Consider the following 21,615-nt stretch of genomic DNA (forward strand, 5'->3'; position numbering starts at 1 on the left):
TCAGTCTTTTGACTTTGTTTTATTTGTTCTTGTTGTCTTGAGAGATCATTGGTTTCTAAATGTTCGATTCTAGCCTTTAAGGACTGGTTTTCGGCTCTAATGTTTTGGTTTTCCTTTTCAATCTGGTCATTTTTGGTCTTCAGTTGTCTTGTCTCACTTTCCAATTGCGAAATTCTGCCTTTTAAACTGTTATTTTCTTGCCAGATTTCTTCCATCTTCCTCAGCATTTCATTTTTAAACTCTTCCATAGCTTGTGACCAGCTTTCATTTTTTTGGGGAGGTTTGGATTTTTGTTTTCCCTCCTCTGTTGTCTGGATTTTCTCTGTGTAGAAGTTGTCCAGTGTTCCAGAGTTTCTCTTGATGGTCTTTTTCTTCTGGATTTCCTTATTGCTGGCCATTGTTAGCCCCGCCCCTTTTCCGCTTTGTCTTTGCACTCCGGGTCTGCCTGGGCCTTGCAAGCTTGGGGGGGGGGGGGCTCCAGTCTCCTTGTCCTAGGGGTCAGGCCTCCTGGTAGTTCCCGGTCTGCCCCTCTGCCCGAGGTTCCTTCAGCAGTCTTTGGGGCTGCTTCCACGGCCATGCTCAGGTCTGTACCGGGTCCTCACTGGAGGTCCAAGCCTGGGCTGGAGATTGTTATTCAAGCCTAGGGCACTGCCTTTGCCTGCGCTGATGCTCTTAGGGCCCTGCTTTCACCCCTGCAGAAGTTAGTGAAAGTCCGTGGGCTGGAGATCTTTATTCACACCTGAGGCGATGCCTTCAGTGCTTGGGAAAGGCCGCATTTTAGGGGCCTTTGTCCGGGCGCTCAGGGAAAGTCCCAGCCACCTGGGGTCCCTCGTCTTGCAGCGCATAGGATTATTTAAGTATTCTATTCCCTATTTTGTTAATCTAGGCAGTTTATATTTTTGTAAATATTTACCCATTTCATCTAGATTGTCATATTTATTGCCATCTAATTGGGCAAAATTGCTCTTAATAATTACCTTAATTTCCTCTTCATTAGAGATAAGGTCAACCTTTTCATCTTTGATACTATTAATTTGATTTTCTTCTTTGATACTGTTAATTTGATTTTCTTCTTTTTTATTAGATTAACAAGTGCTTAATTTTATGTTTTTCAAAGCACCAGCTTCTAATCTTATTTATTATTTCAATAGTTCTTTTACATTTAATTTTTATTAATTTCCTCTTTGATTTTAAGAATTTCCAAATTTGTTTTTTTCTTGGGGATTTTTAATGTGTTCTCTTTCTAGTTTTTTAAGTTGCATGTCCAATTCATTGACCTCTTCCCTCTCTGATTTATTGATGTATGCACTCAGGGATATAAATTTCCCCCTGAGTACTGCTTTGGCTACATCCCATAGATTTTGATATGTAGTTTCCTCATTGTCATTCTCTTCAATGAATTGGTAATTGTTTCTTTGATTTGTTCTTTGACCCACCAGTTTAGAAGAATTAGATTATTTAGTTTCCAATTAATTTTAAATTTGGCTTTCCATAAACCCTTATTGGTTATGATTTTTATTGCATTATTGTCTGAAAAAAGTTGCATTCATTGTTTCTCCTTTTTTACATTTGTTCGGAATGTTTTTATGCCATAAAACAAGGCCAATCTTTGTATATGTGCCATACTCTGCTGAAAAGAAGGTATATTCCTTTTTATCCCTATTTATTTTTCTCCAGATATCCATTAGCTACAATTTTTCTAACATTTCATTAATTTCCCTTACTTCTTTCTTTTTTATTTTTTGGTTTGATTTATATAGTAACAATAGGGGATGGGTCTCCCCCACCAGTATGGTTCTACTATCTATTTACTCCTTAAGCTCCTTTAGTTTTGCCTTTAACGATCTGAATTCTATAGTATTTAATGCATATATGTTGATTACTGATATTTCTTCATTATTTATACTGCCTTTCATCAAGATGTAATTACCTTCCTTTTCTCTTTTAATCAGATCTATTTTTGCTTTAGCTTTGTATGTAGCAATTATGTAATTGCTACTTGTGCCTTCTTTATCTCAGTTGAGGCCCTATAAGTCTGCTTCACACCTTTACCTTTACCCTTTGCATATCTACCTACCTCAAGTGTGTTTCTTGTAGACAACATATGGTAGGATTCTAGTTTTTAATCCATTCTGCTATCTGTTTCCTTTTTATGAGGGAATTCATCCCATTCTCATTCATAGTTATGATTACTGTCTGTATTGCCATCCAATTTAGCTTCTTCCTTTGTTTCTGCCTTTTCTCTTTTCCCTCTTATCCTCCCCTCCAACTTTTCACTTTTAGTCAGTCTCTTCCCTTTTCCATCCTTAGTGTTACAGTGATTCCCATTCCCTCCCTTCTTATTATTCCTCTCTTACTATTGTGCCTTTTAAAATACCCCCCAATTTCTCCTTCCCATAGATTTCTCCCCTCCCCACCAGCCCATTTATTATTCTTCTAATTCTCTATAGTACAATTCTCTTGGTATAATTCTCTGCCCCAATGGATCTGCCTGTTCTTCCCTTTCTGAGCCAATTCTAATAAACATAAGATTTAAATACTAACAGTTGACAACCTCTTCCTACATTTCCATTGTATTGAATTTCTCCTGCCCTTACCCTATGCTCTTCTTTATGAAATATATGTTTACCTCATTTTATCTCTTTTCCATTTTTCTCAGTATTATCATCTTTTTACCCCTAATTTTATATATTTTGATGTATCATTCTATAGAGTTTATCACTGTGTACTCTAAGTATACTTCTTTTAGCTACCTTGATAATAACAGTTTGTAAGAGTTACCAATATCATCTTTTCATATAGGAATACAAATCTTTTGAACTTATTGGTTCCCTTAATATTTTTCTGTTCTTATTTATCTTTTGGTGATTCTCTTGTGTTCTCTATTTGGGCAGCAAATATTCTGTTTAAGTCCTGTCTTTTCTTCAGGAATGCTTGAGAATTTTCTATTTTATTAAATGACCATACTTTCTCATGCAAGAATATAGTCAATTTTGCTGGGTAGTTGATTATTGGTTGTAGAGCCAGTTCCCTTGTTTTCTGGAATATCATATTCCATGCCTTCCAGTCCTTCAGTGTGGATGCAGTCAGTTCCTGTGTAAACATAACTGTGGCTCCAGGATATCTGAATTGTTTCTTTTTAGCAGCTTATAGTAACTTTCCCTTTGTGTTGAAGTTCTTGAACTTGGTTATAACATTCCAGGCTGTTTTCAATTAGAGACTTAATGCAATAGGTATTCTGTGGATTCTTTCAATCTGTACTTTACCCTCTTTTTCAAGAATATCAGGGTAATTTTCTTAGAAAATTTCCTGTAGAATGATTTCCGGACTTTTTCTTTGGTCATTATTTTTATTAGTCCAATAATTATTAAATTGTCTCTTCTGGATCTATTTTCAATGTCTGTGGTTTTATTAATGAAATTCTTTTCATTCTTTTGATTTTATTTTATAGATTCTTGATGCTTTGTGAAGTCATTCATTTCTAATTGTTTAATTCTAATTTTTAAAGACTGAATTTCATGCCTGACTTTTTGATTCTCTTTCCTTTTGATCTATTTTTCTTTGTAGGTGTTATGTTGATCTTAACAGAGATATTTGGGGAAGCTGAAGAGATGGTCTGATACTAGAAACCTGCTGGACTCACACCTCCTGCACACACAGGCTTGAGTGAGTAGGGAGGGGTAAGTACTTTTTACTCAACCCCTCCAACCAAGCAGTTGGAAATCAGTTGGAAATGGAGGCAGGACTAATGTCTTCTGGCAAGCCTCAGCAAGGCAAATCTCTAATGATGTTCACTTTCTCAATTTATATTCCCTACAGGTTTGACCGAGGGACAATAGGAGAAGCTTGATGTCTTGTTGTTATCAGGGACAGATAAATCTAACTTGTATGGGCCAGACAGTTGAAGGAAACTTAGCCGAAAGTGGATGTAAGTATCCCCAGAATAATAAACAGGCACTGCTCCCAAAAGATGAAGTTTATATTGATAAAAGAAGAAGGGAAGGCCAGGAAGGGGTATCAAGGATTTGGATAAGATCTGGGAATCCCTGAACTGTTAGGTAGAAACTGCCCCTCCTCCCCCAGGAGAGAGTGGCAGACTTTTAGCTAGCTTGCCCTCAAGCCTGTAATTATCACTTCTAATATCTAAAAAACTAAATAACAATTGTGCTGTTGCTAAAAGGTCTAATTCAGATAAACAAGCAAACCACTGAGCTGAACCAAGATGGTTTTCTTCCCAGATAGCCTCCAAAGCAATCCCAAAACTGGGAACAGCAAGCAAAGTGACCTGCTCACTTCAACCCCAGGAATCAACTGTTTAACTGCTTTCAAACTGTTCCCTCACTGAGAGTTCTCCAGGGGAAGTCTCCTGGAATTCTGGGTGAGGCTTGACACTATATCTTGCAGGAATTCCACTCTGCCATTTTCCATGTTGCAGTAGGTCATTATTTTATCTTTTATTTTCTTTGCCTTGTTTTTAAGCTGGTCAATTCTGGCTATTAAAACACTGTTTTCTTTTTGCATTTCAGGTTCTTCTGTTTCCAGTTGAGCTTTTTTGCTTTTTAAGTTCTTTTGACAATTTTCTTCAACCTCTCTTAATCATTTTTTTTTGTTTTTAGAGTTTTAGAGGTCTTCCAGAGCCTGGCTCCAATTCACTGGAGATCTTGATTTTTTGCTTGGTATTACTTGGTCCTCCTCTGTTGAATCTGTTCTTTGTTTCTTACCTGAATAGAAGCTGTCAATTGTAGTTTTTTTTTCTTTTTCTGCTGTTTACTAATTTCCCCCTTTCTCTCCTACTCCTTATTGGCAATATTCTCGCTCCTCTGTTTATTTGCTGGATCTATGAGTTTGAGTTTTTCTGCCATGAAGGGGCTTCTTCTGTGCTCTGCTGATTAACTGGATTAGGTTAATTGAGCTGACTAGTTGTATTAATGTGCCCTGTGGCCAGATCTTCCCTAGTTGCTCTCAGAGGCCTCTGTCCCACTGCCAAGCCTGATTCTCTATTCACTATGCACCTTTGATCTTCTGGTTTTCTGCCAGCTCCATGAGACTGAGCCCCTCTGCCCTCTGGAGGCTTCTTCTCTTCACCATTCATAAACTGGATTAAGCCAGTTGAGCTGATTTGGCATAGCTTAATGTGCCCTGAGGCCATAACTTCCAGAGGCAGATCACTAAGATGAAGGTCTGGTGGTTGAAGGCAGTAACCTGCCTGCCTTCTTTACTACTTCTTTCCTCCAACTGGCTCCTTTCCCGCTGCGGTTGGAGCCATGGACTTTGTATAGTTGTGGTAGCAAGGCACTCCATCCAGTTTTGAGTCCTAACCCTGAGATTCCACCTACCCTCAGAGTCTCAGCAAATAGGTGGGGGGAAAGCCCTGGGACCTTCCTCCTTTTTTTCCCTTAAATCCAATAATTCAACCTTCTCTGCATACATTTAAGTTGAATCAAGCAGGAAGTTCCCACAGCTGTGTCTTGTTGGATTTGGCTTTCTGTCTCACTTGAAGTGCTTTGTTTTGATTGATGTGGAAGGGTTTTCACAGAGGATTAAACTTTTGTTGCTTCTGAGTAGCCATCTTGACTCTGCCCCCCCCCCTTATTTTTTAACTAATAATTTTAGATAGATACTACTCATTTTAAAGACAGTTCTGTTCATTCTTATGTTCTTTAGTGTTTTTAATAGGAATGGGTTTTATATTTTGTTAAAAGCTATTTCTGCATCTATTGAGATTTCTGCTGGTTATTCATATGATCTATTGTACTGATTGTTTTCTTAACAGTTCCTTATTCCTGGCATAAATACCACCAGGTTCTAGTATATGATCTTTATGATATGCTGCTTTAATCTCCTTGGTAACATTTTATTTAGTTTTTTGTATCACTTTTCATTAGGGATTTGGGACTATAGTTTCCTTTCTCTTTTCTCATATGTCCTAATTTAGATATTAATATCATATTTGTGCCATAAAAGGAATTTGGTAGAATTTCTTCTTTGCCTATTTTTTATCTTTTTGATCTTAAGCAAATATTTAACTAAGTTCTCTGAATCTCATTCCTCCTCTGTAAAATGAAGTATATACTCTAGTTGATAACTAAGAGTCTTTTAGCTTAAACACTTTGATATGAAGCTGAGATATTCAAATTTAAAATGAATAATTTCTGAGCTAGTTTGACAAATCATTTGGTCATTTATTTTGCATTATACTTATTTGGATATATATCTAGTACAATTTACTAGTTTATAAACATCTTAAGTACAGGGCATTTGTTTTATTTCATCTTTGTAGCTCTAGTACAAATTATAGATTACTACACATAATTGGGGCACTATCTCAATATGTATTAAATTATTTCAAATATTTGTTTTAAAAGCACCATGACAACAAAAATAGCCTTGAAAGAATCATGTGATTTTAATTTTCTTTCCTTCATATAATCTCTGAATTTTATTGAAAAGCCAGAGTGTGGCATTAGTTCTCAGGAGGCCTTAGTTCTAATCTTTCCATTACAGGTGGGTCTATACGCATAAGAAATTCTAGACTGTTATACTTTAGGAAGATGAATAACTACATGGAAGACTTCTCTTACTGGCATGTAAAGATATAGAAAATGATACATGTGGTAGTACAATGTAAGAAAAGGATTATTTTACTTGAAGTTAGAAATTCAGACTGGGTTCTGGTTCTTCCTTATATTGCTATATTAACTGAAGCAAGTTACTTCATCTATCTGAGCCTTGATCTTGTTAAGGGTTAAATTTTTTGGGTAGGAGTTTGAACAAAATCAGGAGAGTAGTTTCTTAAACACGAAACACTTAGTTTATTATTAGGAAAGTACAGATAGGAAATATAAAGAAGGAAAGTGAGAGTAATCTTATAATAACTTATAACTATACTTAAGATCCCAATCCTAACTAACTATTTTCTAAAAATCCCTAAATCTGCCTTCAAGGGCAGTTGCTTCTGCCAGGGCAAACACCAGCCCTAAACTTCTCTACACCGTCTATCTAATAATATGCCCACTCTCTTTCTACCTATCTACCCAAGATAATCAATAATCAATAAGGCTATTAAGGCCTTAAATCCGTTTCTCAATCTTCTCACATTCCCAAAGAGAGTGAGCCACACACTCCTCTCCCCAGGGGACCCAGAGACCAAAGAACCCTTTCCAACTGCCAGCTGTAACTGACTAACTCTCAGCCACACCCTTCTAACTATCTAACTGACAGTTTGCACAGCAGGGGGGCTCTTACTCAGAAATCTTTTTGTTTCCTTTGTTCTTAAATAGAAAAAAGGAGAAATTAAGAAAAACTCTCTTAGTCTCCATATCTAAAAGTTGAGATAGTTTTCTGAGTACCTAATTCATGCGTTGTAAGAATGTCAGAGGTGATGGGCATAAAGTCCTGTATTGAGAACTATTCATTTTTTAAAAATTGTTCACCTTTTTGTAGTTTAAATTAATTTATGCAGTTCAATATATTTTTCTGAAAACACATTTCAAGTTGAATTAAAAAAGAAGTTTGTCTTGGTTTCAAATATTTCCTAAGAATACTTGTTACTCAACCACTGGGATTCACTGGCATTAGATTAGAAGAGTCAGATGTCACTAAATTCCAATCTAGTTTCATAAATGATAGGGAAATTAAAAGGATCAACTCATGCTGTTATAAGACTGTCCTTTTGAGAAGTGAAGCAGCACATATCAAAAGTTTCCATCAAATGCATTTCTGCTGTGAACATATGATCTAGCCTAACTCTCAGGTGACCCACAGAACCTTGGTAATCATGGTCATTGTGTCCAGAAGAAATAAAGGAATCTTCCACTGTAGCAACTCAAAGTAATCTAACAAATAGGCTTATTTGGTTGATAATGACACTGCTGCTGTTAGTAATAATAATAATATAATTATTATTTTATTATAACACTTAATTATTATTACATAACAACTATTTATATTTCATTAGTTAACAGATGTGAAATCCAGTATTTCCAAATATAGATCCCAAAATATCACTGGGAATTCTATAGATCAGTGATGGGCAAACCATTCCCCATGGGCCCCAGATCCAGGCCTTAGTTTGCCCATCACTGCCTTAAGCAATTCCCTAATCCCTACATCTGGAAGTGGGTGCTTAGTAATTAGGGAATTGCTTAAGGCAGTGATGGGCAAACTATGGCCTGGATCTGGCCCATAGGGGAATAGTTTGCCTATCACTGCTATAGATAAACCTTACTAGAATTTGAACATCATCAGAGATACAACTCTTTTTCTCAATCAACAGTTAGCTTTTACCCTCAATTTATATAGAATGAAAAACTTTCAAGACATAGTTAGCTAATAAAATTAAAACCTTGCCAAAATAGAATGATGAATGAATCTTTCATTTTATCATTCTAACTCCTACTAGTGTTTTCCTAAAGATACTCTTACAAGCCTACTGATTTACTCTCTCTTTTTTTTAATAATCAGGCATTTTTTCTACTAGACTAGAAAAATAGTAGAAAACCAATTTTTATTCATCTTATGTACCTTGTCCCTGATCACAGAGGTTGTAACTGTCAGCTAGATTTTGAAACCAGATCTTCTGAATATAGATACCAAACCATATCCCATTCTTTCTCTAGCGTTTTTATATAAGCCCATTCTGCCCATAGTTTTCAGAAGTGAAGTGTTTTTTTTTAATGTTATCTCTCATGACTTAAGAAAAATGGATCTTTCTTTGTAATTAGAGGCTAGAAATAAGACTTAGTTTAGATTCATTTTGCTTCTTGACTGGTCCCCTTACATTAGTGTATCAATGCCTTCTTAACTAGGGGAAGTAAAGAGCAAAATGGTTGGATGACCTAAACACACTCTAATTTTAATTCTTATTCTAAAGTTCTCCTTAATTTGTTCCTTCTCTGATGCCCATTTTCTACTTTATAGTTCAAATGAAGGTCCAAAATAGTTCTGAGTTTATGGGCCTTTTCTAAGTTACCCACAAGAAAGAACCCAAGATAATCAAATGAGGATTAGCAATGCACTCAACCAAACACTGATGAAAAATTCATGTTTTCTCCATCATTTTCTGACATTTGACAAACATGACCAGTTTTTTTTTAAAATGTTCATGTCCACAAGACAATTGAATTGATCAACTAGCTTTATTGTTCATTATAAGGATTTTGAAGTAGAAATCCATTTAAATAAATAACAGATTGACAATGAAACATTGATTTTTTTTAAACCCTTGTACTTCGGTGTATTGTCTCATAGGTGGAAGATTGGTAAGGGTGGGCAATGGGGGTCAAGTGACTTGCCCAGGGACACACAGCTGGGAAGTGGCTGAGGCCGGGTTTGAACCTAGGACCTCCTGTCTCTAGGCCTGACTCTCACTCCACTGAGCTACCCAGCTGCCCCAAAACATTGATTTTATAACATATAATTGGTTGATTTTCTCCCTTTCCTCTATAACTAAGGGTGCTGTTGAGTCTATATGTCCTGTGCCTGCTTCAAGGGCCTAGGTTTTTTCTTTTTTTTGGTGCTATATAAAAATGTATGAACAGCTCTAATTTTCTCCTGGCTTTCATGTATCTTGGCTTCCTCCTCCTTAAGTAGAGTTTTGAAAATGAGATGGTGCATCTTGGAAAAAAGCTCTGTGCAAAGCAAGCTTTGAAATCAATAAATCAAGCTGGTCCAGCATCAGTGACTGCAGCTCAGGGATCACTCTGCCAGGCGGCTCAGTCATTACTTACTCCTAAAATCACTTCCTCTCCTTTATTTTCTATTCATATACACCCAGCATCCTGGACAGATAGATCAAGTTTGCACAATATCAGATAGTGTTGTCTCTTGGCTCTGATTGTTAATCGGATAGTTCTAGTGATGTAGCTTCTCTTTCTGCAGAAAAGATTGGGTGTAGTCATTCCTACTCTATTCTGTTGGAGAGATATATCTTAAAGAATGGATCATAAACCTGAGTACATAGATCTGCTTCCAAAAAGGGCTCCTAACTCAACGTGTGAATATAGGTAAATTATTTCACTTTTCTACTTCAGTCTCCTTATTTTTAAAATGTGAGTAATGTGCTACATCAGTTATATGGTTCTTTCAAGTTCTTAATTCTATGAAGTCTTGTGCTGATCTCTTCCCTTTTCTTAATATTTTTATCTTTATTTATAATCAGTGACTCCTTTAGGCTGGGGTAAAAAAAGAGAAATCTTCCCTTCTAGAATTTTCAGAATTTTCTACTAAGCCAGAAATTTCACTGCAGTACTATTTTACAGGAGGCAGCTAGGTGGCTCAGTGGATAGAGCACTGCACCTATAGTCAAGAACATGAGTTCAAGTCTGGCCTGTGACATTTACTAGCTGTTTAACCTTGGGCAAGTAATTAAACCTCTGTTTGTTTTAATCCAATAGAGAAGAAAATATCAAAACAACTCCAGTATCCTTGCAAAGAAAACTCTATGGACAGGCAGTATGGTCCACTAGGTCAGGAGAATCAGATATCGCTGAATAAAAATTTCTTTATATCTAGATAGAATAGAGTACAGAGAACTGAATGTTTGGGTCAAGGGTCAGGAACACATGAATTTAAATTCAGCATCAAATATTTATTAGTTGTTTGACTCTGGAGAAATCACATCATCTCTATTTGCCTCAATTTCCTCAACTGTAAAATAGGGATATTTAGCACATACCACCTCACCCCCAAGGTTTTTGTGAAGACAATGAGATAATATTTGTAAAGAATTTAGCATATTGCCTGACACATAATGAGCACTTCCTTTCCTCTTCTTCCCCAATGAAATAGTCAGAAATAGTTGAGAGTCATGGGTTCTAATTCCAATTCTGCTATTAAGTATTAACTCTCTTACTTAATCATGTTCATCACTTAATCATGTGGGTCACTTAAATTGAGTCATTTAATCTTCCTTGACCTCCCCTCTCTCATCTATAAAATGAAGGAGTTAAAATAAAAGAGATAATATGGTGTGGCAGTAAGAGTAAGACATGAGAATTAAAGTTAGATATAAGCTCTAGTCCTGGTTCTGCCACGGACAAAGTCAGTAATTCTCTGGTTCCTCATCTGCCAATTTCAGCAGTTAGACTGGATGATCTTGTATATCCCTTTGAAGTACAAATTTTATACAATGAGCACATGTTTTAGTACTCTAGCACTGCCTAGAGGGCTCATAGCTGGTATGCTATTAATGGCTGCTGCAAACTACCCTAGCAACAAAAGTGGTTTTATCCATTTTGTTATATATGTATTTTTACAAGGAGAAAGGAACTCCAAGATCCAAGGATTTCGAATGGAAAGGGATTGTATAGGTCCTCTAGTAATTGAAGCGCAATCAAGCAATATAACTTCCCTAAGATCACATAGCTAAGAAAGACAGTCAGAATTTCAACTTGAGTGTTCTGAATCCAGAATGGCTGCTTTTTCTGCTATACCATGATAATAATGAGTGTGGGTGTCATGGGCATTGAAGTGTATAGCTTTTAGCAGATACTAGACCCAGAGGCTATCTTAGCTCTTATGAGCTTAATAATAAAGATGCCACCAGTTTGAATAACTGGTTTTTTCAAACTATTTGGGAAAACTATGGCAGAAAGTAGACTTTGAGCTTTACCTAGCAGATACTAGAACAAAGGGTAAAAAATGAAAATAAAAATAATCAATAATAGTAGCTAACATTTATATAATACCTATTCTGTGCCAGGCATTTTACTAAGTATTTTACAATTATTATTTCATTTAATCTTCAAAACTCTGGGAGATAGATGTCATTATTTTACCGTTTTTCCTAAATAAGAAACTGAGACACACAGAAGTTAAATGACTTGCATGAAGTCACACAGCTAGCATTTGAGGCCAAACTAAAAATTAGGTCTTCCTGATTCCAAGTCTGTCATTTTATCCACTGAGCTACCTAGATACCCTTGAAAAAAATGTCCAAAGTTCAATAATGACTGAGAAAATTTTGGAAAATCAAGGAGGCAACTAAGAGGTTATTTCAGTGTAGCCTAAATCTCATTAGAGTAATCATTGGAGTCCAGATAGCTGAATGCCTTCCTTTTTCTTAGAAATGATATTAGGGATTTCTATCAATTTCTGTCATTCCAGACTAGAGGAAGTGGGAGGTGGGACCAGAATGCCAGAATCTCCCTCTATTCCCCTTCTATTTTAGAGTGGGTCTAACTGCTTCTGTAATATCTGGGTGACACAATGGAACATTGGCCCCAGAGTCAGGAAGACCTGAATTCAATTGTAGCCTCAGACTCTTAATAGCTTTTTGACCCTGGCAATTTACTTAACCCTGTTTGTCTCAGTTTTCTCATCTATAAAATCAGCCGGAGAAGGAAATGGCAAACCACTCCTGTATCTTTGCCAAGAAAACTTCAAATGAAGTCATGAAGCATCAGAAACAACTGAACAACAACAAATTACTTCTATAAAATTTAAAGTCTTCTTATCACTTTCTAACCACCATCTTCTCATTTTTTTGTTATTTTACTTCCCTATTTACTAATCTCTTATTAGCAGTAAATACCCTTGGAATTTGCTTTAAGAAAATCTAAAGGAAGGGCTGCAGAGAAGGAATTGTGTTAAGAGTTGGAAATGGGCCTTCTTTCCATGGGTAATTTGGAGGAGAGGAACAGGATGGAGGAAGGAATGGTGATGATCTAATGCTAACTAACACTTGTATTAATCTTCAAGGTTTACCAAGAACTTTTTACATAATAATTTTCCTGTAAAGTAGGTTGTATTATTATTCCTATTTACAAATGTAGGAAATAAAGTTCAAAGAGAGTACAAGGCTTCACAGATACTGGGGGTATGGAGATAAAGAAAATGATAACAACAAATAAAACAGAAATTGTTTCCCCTCAGGAAGATTATATTCTACTGAGAGGTAGTTAGGGGCCCAGCATTTGAAGTAGAGGTTTCCTGTCTCTAGGTCCATAGTGTTCCTTACCTCTCTGATATCAGATAGTATCTCAGTATACCCAAGAAGGGAAAAAAGGAAGTTAGAGACACAAAGATTTAGTTTGGAAGTGAAAAAGTGTCTTTATAATGCTTAGCCACAGCAAGTTCCCAGGGTCTATATGATAGCTATTGTTATCTTCTTCCTTTTCATTTTTCCTGTCACTTTTCCCCTCTTCTTTCTCTTCATCTACCCTTTCTCTCTATCGTTTCCTTTTCTCTATCTTTCCTTCTTTCCTTCCTTCCTTCTTTCTTTTTTTGTTTGTGTTAGCTTCAGGAGGAAGTAGATAGAAAAAAATGAAGAAAAATGTTTTCTTTATGGAAATAGAAATCACTGCACTCTGACAAACAAATGCCTTAATTGTTAATTAATAAGAAAATTTCCCTAAGACATATTATTTACCATATTGCCTCTGTTGTTGAGGATGTTTTGCATCTAATTTAATGCATGACCATGAACATTTTTATAATAAAAAGGACAAACTTTTTCTAAATAATCAAAGCTCTTGTTTTCAGTAAACTTCTTTGTGAATAATTTTCTCTTTCTAAGTAGAAGCCACACACAATATGTATACCCCCAACAGAACTGAGGCATCTCTAAGGCTTTAGAAAACTTTTTACTTGAGTCTATATTTTAGAAGGCAGCAGATATTAGGAACATGAGGGAAATTTTCTCACTCCTGAAATCAAGGATTTCATCAAAAGAGCCACCATCAATCTGGGGAGGCCTACATGATGTTTTGTTGCCTAAAAAATAAGACATCATTTTAAAAATGCTTTATAAACTTCTTGAGCTGATTAGGGAGCCCTCAACTCCCAATGTCTATATTTAATAGTTACTTCACTTTTTTCTTAAATTAAAACACATTTATTTTCAAAGCATTTTTGTGAATGTGGTAAAATATATTGAGTGTTATCTTTACTGAGGCTTATTAGATATGAGACTAAGATTAATGGACAGAGTTAGAATGAAATCCAAGTCTCCTAGAATTTCCTATCAACTTCTTAGACTCTTATAGTATCATAGCATTTAATGCTGAAAAGAACCTTGGTGGCTATTGAGTATAATGTCATAATTATATTGATGAGGAATATGATGTCCAATAAAGTTAGGTGACTTAGCATGAAAAACCTTATATACATTTAAGGTAAGAACTTAGCCAAGGAATTCCTGACTCCCAAGTAACCTGCTATATAATGTAAAATGTTTTCTCTCATTTTAGTCTACAATGCCCTGCACAAAATAGTATTGAAAATATTACTTGCCCCTGATTGCTTTATATAAGAAATTAAAAATGAAATACCACTAAGAGAAGAGAATATGTCTTGAAAGTTTGAAAGTACTCTCAGATGCAAAGAAGGCAGGTTAGTCATCAGCATCATTTTTTCTTTGAGCCTTAGACTAAGGGAGTGGTAAAATGGTAAAGTATATTCTTATTTCATAGAATTTAGAATTTGGAGACCTAGGTGATTTTCTTCTCCAGTTTCTCCATTTTAAGCATAAGAGAACATATATTATGTGACTTACCAAAGGTTGTATTGATACATACATGGCAGAATATCTCTAGATCCTAGTTGTCTTCAGATTCTGAGGTATACACAATTCAAAAAAGCTCAGTATAAAATTATGTATAGAATTGTAGACTTTTAGAACAAGAATAGAATTTGTGACTTCAAAGTGACAAAAGGCATCATTTAATCCATTTCCTTGGTCTGAATTCAGCACTGTAAAAGACATTTCTTACTCTAGAATAGTAAGATCATGTCTGTGTGAAGAAAAGTAGAAATAATAACTAGAATTTATATAAAGCTTTAAGGTTTGTAAAGTACTTTACACAGATGATCTTATTTCTTATCCAAACAATCCTGAGAATTACATACTATATATATAACCATTCTTACTTTGTAGAAGAAGCAAGTCAGGCTCAAAGAGGTTAAATTACTTTTTTAGCTAGTACCAGAGATCAGATTCTAACTCATTTCTTCTTGATAGCAAATTGAACACTCTATCTACTATATACCATGTGGTATCTCTGCCATGTGATTAATCACAGGTTTTCTGTGGGGAGCCATAGCTAGTTGATGCAATAGATAGAGTTTGGGGACAAGAGTTAGAAAGACATGAGTTCAAATTTAATCTTAGATACTTACTAACTGTATGATCTTGACAAAGTCCTTTAACCAATTTGCACTAATTTATTCAACTGTAAAATAGGAAAAATAACAGCTCCTCTCTCACAAGGTTGTTAAGATAAACAAATCAGATAATATTTGTAAAATATTTATCACAATGCCTAGAACAGTTGTTTGTTTTTTCTCAGTTTTAAAACAAGATCAATTACACCAAAGGATAATATCTTGACTTGTGTGTAAATTGGATTTTAATAAAGCACAGTTGCACAAAGTCATCAACCTTATTTTCTCTTCCAGTCATTGAAATCTAGTGGCAAGATAAACATCAAAATGAATGGTGATGGCCTGGAATATAGTAGATGACCATGGTGTCTTTGATATCCTGCCAAACACAACAACTTCCTCATCCTTCTTCATAGCCAATGGAATAAATAAATTGTACAAGTCATCGTATAAATGCTTTTTCTCTCCCCTTTCTTCTCCCCTAAACATTAGATTAAGAGTCAGAATTTTCAATATAGCCTGACTCACCACAATTAAGGAGATTTCATATCATTTTCCAATATGGCATCAAAGCTCAGAATTTATATTAAGAAAATAGTTTAGATGCAAGAAGGGAGTGAAAAGTGGGGAAAATCAAAAGACCTGCTTTCCAGTCCTAAATCTTTTAGTATCTAGCTATATGGCCCTAGGTAAATCACCCAATGTGCATGCAACTTAAATTCTTCAACAGTAAACTAATCATGTTGGCTTACATGATCTTTAATTTCCTATTCAACTTACAATTTTTATAAACTATTAATTGGTTCAATAGCAAGCTTATTTCACTTTATTGTTCAGAAGTTAATTATTGCTGTGGGCAAAAAGAAGCAAAACAAAAGAGTCAACTAAATAATCAATCTTTTCAGTTGCCAACAGAGACAGAGCTTGAATCTCTTCCTAGAATTAACTCTTTAAAAATAACTGAGACATTTATTTCATTGTTGCTATAATCCTGTACATATTAATCTAGAGGGCTGAAAGAGATTGTTGAAGTCTCTTCATTACCAAGACCAGAAAAAAGTTCTCTATACCCCATCTGGAGCTAAACCTAAAGCCAGATTCACTGACTCCATGGGAAGAGAGCTAGTCTGGCTCAGGCACACCTTTGAAAGGATCAAGGATGTAGGTGCCACCATTAATAGAGATGCAAGAAACATTGATCTGACTCTGTGCAGCTCTCTGAAGATATATGAGGAGCTGGAAAAGAATTGGAAAGTCTAATACAATATTTTTAGCATTGATATTATCCCTGTATTGTGGGAGCAGGCTTTTCCCAACTATAATTTACAAAGCTTTTTCATGGATATTCTCTCATTAGATTCTGACAGCAATACTTTGAAATAGGCAGGACAACTATTATCATCACCATTTAAAAATAAATAATCTAAAGTCTGGAGAGGGCAAATGACTTCCCAGGGTCACACAGCTACCAGAAAAAAAGCTAACCTTAAGTCTGGTTTCTTCTTTCCTTGTACATTGCTTTTTCTGCTGCATCCCACTAAACTCTATAGAACAATCATTCATGCATCACTTAATTCAATTGCCTTCTCTCTCCCCTGTGCTGTTTGAGAAGATGTTGATGGGTTGGCCTGAGGATGTAGAAAGCCAAAAGGCCAAATATTTGGCAGACTGGAAACTCAATGGCACTGAACTTTCTTCTCCAGGGTAGCAGCATCTTGGAAATATGAAAGGGGTGGGGGAGAAGGTAGGATGGAGCTGAGGGAATGAAATTAAGGACCCAGTAAGCAACAGAAGTAAATGCTGGGAAAATAGTATAAACTGCTTCCTTTTTCAGTAGAATTTTACCCATCAGCTTTGACATAAGTGCCATATTCTGGCTGTAAAAATATAATTAGAGCAGTGAATCAGAAAGTTGCTGTCCATTGGAGAGTACAGTGTGTTCTCAGCCAACTAGGGACGATGTGAAATCCATGCAGATGGGCCCAGTCTTCCCTTCTCAGGAAACCAAGTGAGATGTGATCAGCATAGTCTTTGCCAGCTAAAAAAAGGCTGCATCATTCAGACTCCTTTCCCTTTTTTGCTTACTCCCTCCAGCACACTGGGCAACAGGCCCCTAGTGAGTTGAGCTGGTGAGGTTCCTTCTATTCTCTCCCATCTGCTACCCCATTTCAGTACCTAGTTTTATTTTAGAGCTTCTAGTGAAACTGAATCCTCTTCATACCTGTGGAACATGGGAAACTGAATATCCTTAAAATCAGAGCCAGGCAACAACAGCAAAAAAAACAATGGCTGATAATAACAAATCCATGGCCATTAAAGAACCTTTTTTATTGCCACAAAAGTTTTGTTTTGATTTGTTAGTTGAGGAGGAGAGAAGTGGTCTAACCTTATGATTTCAGTAGCCAGACAGTGGAAATTATCTCTACTTTTGTCAATTTGAAAGTGAATGCTAACTTATTGCCTTAAAGTGTTAGTTGTCTACTGAACTGAGAATAAATGGCTGTCCTTAGTTACCCACCTAATATGTCTGAGAGCAAGGCTTAAGCCAAGTCTATCTGACTCCAAGGCTAAGACTTTATCCTCTAAGCCAGTGATGTGAAATTCAAATAGAAATGGATTCCAGTGGGCTTCATATTGACTTTTAAAACCAAAAAATAATATTATCTATGTTGCATTATATTTTTTTATTTAAATTGTCAGTATTTCCCAATTACATGTTAATCTGATTGGTGCCTCATTTGGAATTTTTCTTGTTGCTAGTTTGATACTTCTGCACTAAATCAAATTCCCTTTGATAAAGACATTAAGGTTAAATGAAATTTACTAGAGGAGGAAAGGGTTAAAGAAAATAACTGGAACTTGGAGCCACTTCAAATCACATAAACAATGCCAAAGAAGAATAAAGGAGGACACTGACCTTTATGAAAATTGCAATAAAATAAAGACAATAGGACGTGGCTCAAATAACTATAATTGAGAAAGCAATGAATCAAGTAATAGTCACTCATTGTAGAATACAGCCTTCTCTTAGGAAAGAAAGAATGATATATAAGAAGTGAATGAAGTAGTCAAAGGGAAGATCAGTAGAGGGTAGGATATAAAAACAACTTCATGGAGGAATTGGTGTTTTTATTTTTTTATATATGCCGGTCACCTCCCTCCTCCAAAGCCAAACATAGGAAATTAAACTGATATAAGAGGTTTAGGAACTTTGAGTTCTCAATTTAGGCTTGCTTTAACTTCATTTTTGTGATTATTCTAAAGTGTACTTCCATTTACAAACTGTCTATCCATTTAGTATTTGTTTTATGAAGGGAGTTAAATAATAGCATCAAGGTTGACCAGACTCCATCAGTGAAAATTGCTTAATTTAGTTTCGCTAAAATCTAAATTGGATCAATCCATCAATTAATCAACAAACATTTGTTAAGCTACAAAACCAGTTATTATGAAAGTGGAAAAAACAGAAATTGAAGATAGTTGAATATGCCAGATTTCTGACCTTTCAATGGAATTATAAAAACTAAACTATTGCATCTTCCCTCCAGGACCTTACAATCCAAGAGGCAGCATGGACCCAGACAGTCATGCAGACAGAATGAGTGTAATTTAACCAACCATGTTATTTTGTAAACCATTTTCATTTTACACAAGACAAGGGAAAAATACAGCATGTGCAATACAAACATCTACTTTACTATTTATGACTGAAATCAGAATAAGGGAACCAACATATCCAGCAATATAGTGTAAATAGCACTGAACACTGAACTGGTAAACTTAAGTTCATTCTGCCCCAGTCTGTCATTCATTAGTTGTGTGAGGATGGCAAGGCAGTAAACTCATTTCCACCTATGTAAAATGGAGATAATATTTGCTCTACCTAAGTCACTGTTTTATTTTGAGTAAATGACTTTGTAAATGTTAAAATAATTAGAAATATTAGCTTCTGTTATTATTATACTGTGTCCATGTATGTTCAGTTTTGCATCTGGACCCCATTTTGTACTAGATCCCTTTCTTTTTTTCTCCTGAAGTATATAGTTTAAACCCCAGTTTTTGATATTTTCTTATTTATAATTTACATTTTCCCTGACTTGCCAACCTCCTATTCTCTCCATACCCTCCTGACCTTGCCACATACCTGAAGGCTTAGTCATGACACAGTGATCTACTACTAACTTCTTCCAAATCACTCGTTACCTATAATATCTCTCTAGTTTTGTTGTCTAATGAGTTGACTTCCCCAATTGTCACCCTCTCAGGAATATTATGAGAAACAGCTAATGATTGGTAATTTATATCTGCAAAGAGTTTGGCAGAGAAACACTGTTAGATAACAAATTATTTTGGCCCTGACCTAAATAGGAGGCCTCTAGGTTTCTCTTATGTACTCCTTAACCTTTTAGATATTATTGCCATTAGATAATGAGGAAGAAGTCCAGCAAAAACACTTCATTTATCTTCTTTTAGAAACAATGAGGTGATCCAAATAAATTAATTTTCTAGATAAATCATCATCTTAAGCATCAAACACTTTATCTTTCACACTTTTTTTCTTTTTTTCCCTTTTATTTATTTACTTTTTTAAAACCCTTACCTTTCATCTTGGAATGAATACTGTGTATTGGTTCCAAGGCAGAAGAGTGGTAAGGGCTAGGCAATGGGGGTTAGGTGACTTGCCCAGGGTCACACATCTGGGAAGTGTCTGAGGCCAGATTTGAACCTAGGACCTCCCGTTTCTAGGCCTGGCTACAAATGTTTCCAAGTCTTCCCCTTTTACTAAAAAAAAAAAAATAGGCTATATTGTTGCTTCACTCTATTAGCCTATATCTCTCCATGTCTCCATGCTTTCTTAGTTAAATTTCTAGAATAACATATCTAGCCTTATTACCATCAATGCTCCACCTTTCACTTAATTCTCAACCTGTTGCAATGTGGTTTCTAACCTCAATTCTCAGCTGAAAGTGCTTTATAAAAAGTTGTCCATGATTTCTTAATTGCCAAATAAGATGGACTTTTCTCAATCCTCAACTTCTTAACCCTTCTGTAGCATTTGACACTCTCAGTCATACTGTCCTCCAGAACACTCTCAACTATTGAGAGTTTTTTTAGAAAAAGAGGTTTTTTTCTACATAATTTCTAACATTTTCATCTATTTTTCTACGAGCTTTCTTTTGGAAACCTTAACAGTTTACATGGTTTTAATTGATATCTATTCTGATGACTGCCATGTCTATACATCTACCAAAAGCTTCTTCACTGAGCTCCAACTGACTTTTGGAGATTTCAAACCCAATTTAAAAAGATATGTCAAAGTCAACATGCTTAAAACACAACTCATACTTTGATCAAACCAACCCCTTTTCTGAAAGTTCCTATTTTTTGTTGAGAGAACCATTATTCTTCCATTCTCTGAGATGTATAACCTTAATATTATTTATAACTCTTTGATTTGCCTCCTCCAAAATATCTAAACAGTTATCGAGTCTTTTCATTTATACTTTTATACTGTTTCTCAAATCTTATTCCTTATAGCTAATTACATGGCTATTACCTTAGTTCAGTAATCATTCCTCTAACCTGGACTACTGTTATAGCCTCCTCTTTGGTCTCCCAGCCTAGCATATTTTCTATCAACAATCTATGCTTAACACAGATGTGAAGGTGATTTTCCTAATGCACAGATTTATCCATTTCAATCCCCTCCTCAATAAATTCCAGTGATACCTTAATGATTTTAGAAAAAAAAGAAATATATTTCTCTGTTTGGCTTTCAGTTTTTCAGAATCTGTCCATAACTTGCCTTTTTAAATTTTACTATACATTACTACCCTTCATACACACTACACCCCAGTCAAACTGGCATTCTTATTGTTTTTCACATATATAAATCATTCCATCTCCCATCTCCATGTGTTTATCTACTTATTTCTCATTTCTGGAATTTAGTCATTCCTAAAATTTGCTCCTCCACAACTCAGCTAAGTCATGACTCTCCATATAGAAACTTTCCTTATTTTTATAGTTCCTAGTGCCTTTCTTCCTAAACCCATCTTGTATTTATTTTCAAAAACCTATAAATCTATACATACATATGTAGGTATGTTCTTATTTCTCCTTGATTAAATGTAAACCTCCTGAGTGCATAAACATTATTATTTTTTCCTTGCAGGATATAAAACACATAGGAGGAACTTTATGAATTATTATTTATCTGAGGAATTGATAAAGAATTAGAAAACAACATAAAAATGACCACGACAGTGAAAGAAAGTAGAAAGGAATAGTAAGGAATTTCAAGGAAAATCAAAGAAAGAAAAGGAAAAGGATTTTCAACTGGAAGACCCTGAATACATCTTGGTCTACCACTTTATATCTATATGTATATATGTATATATATATATATTAGAGCATGTAATTATTATTATTATATATTATATATTATATTTCTAATATTATAGATATTAGAAAATCTAATATACATTCTAAAGAAAATAATTTAACCTCTGG

The sequence above is a fragment of the Gracilinanus agilis genome, chromosome 2, assembly GCF_016433145.1.
Source record: "Gracilinanus agilis isolate LMUSP501 chromosome 2, AgileGrace, whole genome shotgun sequence".
In the NCBI taxonomy this organism is placed as follows: Eukaryota; Metazoa; Chordata; class Mammalia; order Didelphimorphia; family Didelphidae; genus Gracilinanus; species Gracilinanus agilis.